Source organism: Otolemur garnettii, unplaced genomic scaffold (assembly GCF_000181295.1).
Source record: "Otolemur garnettii isolate 467f Iridium unplaced genomic scaffold, OtoGar3 scaffold00035, whole genome shotgun sequence".
Taxonomy (NCBI): domain Eukaryota; kingdom Metazoa; phylum Chordata; class Mammalia; order Primates; family Galagidae; genus Otolemur; species Otolemur garnettii.
The window spans coordinates 1872158-1873580 of record NW_003852430.1 but is presented as its reverse complement, the minus strand read 5'-3'; positions in this window follow the sequence as shown (position 1 = coordinate 1873580).

The window sequence follows — 1423 nt, the reverse complement described above, 5'->3', positions numbered from 1 at the left end:
GGCACTCTACCCGGGGGACAGCTTGAGGCTCTGTCTCAAAAAAAGAAAAGAAAAAGAAATCCTTGTGCAATCAACATGGCCATTGGTCCCCAGCCACATCTGAATGCCTCTTCCTCTTTGCCAAAGTGCTTTACAATAATACTGAGCCTAGAAATAAAATCTGGAGGGAACCATGCAATAAACAAGTATTTCCAAAAATGAACAATCTTTTTATTAATTTGAATAGTAACAAATGCATGTGGTACAGAATTCAAAAGTTAAAAAGAAAAAGTCCTGTTCCTCTTCTCCCTGCGGCACTGACTAGGTTCTTAGATATTCTTTCAGAAGAGTAGAGACATTCTTTGCATATATATGTATATAGTATTGTATGTAGCTGATATGAAATATATTGTATAAAATTATTACATATACTTATTTTATTTTATTTTTTTTTTGGAGACAGAGCCTTAAGCCATGGCCCTGGATAGAGTGCTGTCGCGTCATAGCTCACAGCAACCTCCAACTCCTGGATTCTCTTGCTTCAGCCTCCCAAGTAGCTGGGACTACAGGTGCCTGCCACTATGCCCAGCTGTTTTTTGGTTGTAGTTGTCATTGTTGTTTGGCAGGCCTGAGCCAGGTTTGAACCTGCCAGTTCTGGTGTATGTGGCTCGTGCCTTAGCTGCTTGAACTATATATGTTTAATATATATATACACACAAAAGTGGTATCATACCAGATCCATTTCTTTTTCTTTTTTTTTTTTTGAGACAGAATCTTACTATGTCACCCTCAGTAGAGTACCATAGCATCACAGCTCACAGCAACCACAAACTCTTAGGCTCAAGCAATTCTCTTGCCTCAGCCTCCCTTGTTGCTGGGACTACAGGCACCCACCACAACGCCTGGCTATTTTTTGTTGTTGTTTGTTCGGTTAGCAGACTCAGGCCAGGTTTGAACCCACCAGGCGTGGTGCATGTGGCTGATGCCATAACCGCTGAGCTACAGGCACTGAGCCCCATTTCTTTATTTTTAGTATTTGATCAGGTTGGTCTTGAACTCCTGACCTCACACTATCTTGCCATAACCTCCAAGAGTGTTCCAATTACAGCATGAGTCACTGTGCTTGGCTTCAGATTCATTTCTAACATAGATTTTGTCATATCTTTATTTTTTTTATTTCACTATAAGGTTTGTCATTTTAGGGCACGATTTGAACATCAGGGCCTAATAAACATGTAGGATGACAGCTGCCTCGTTTTTAATGGTGCATTATACATTACATGACTATTATAATGAAATAGTCCCCTACTGGTAAACGTTTAGATTGGTTTAAATTTAAGTGCAGCATTTATCAAAGCATAAGGTATATACAGAAGAGTGCCCATAACAGGTAGCTCAATAAATTATCCTAACACACTGGTCTAGCCACCACCTACTTAGTATA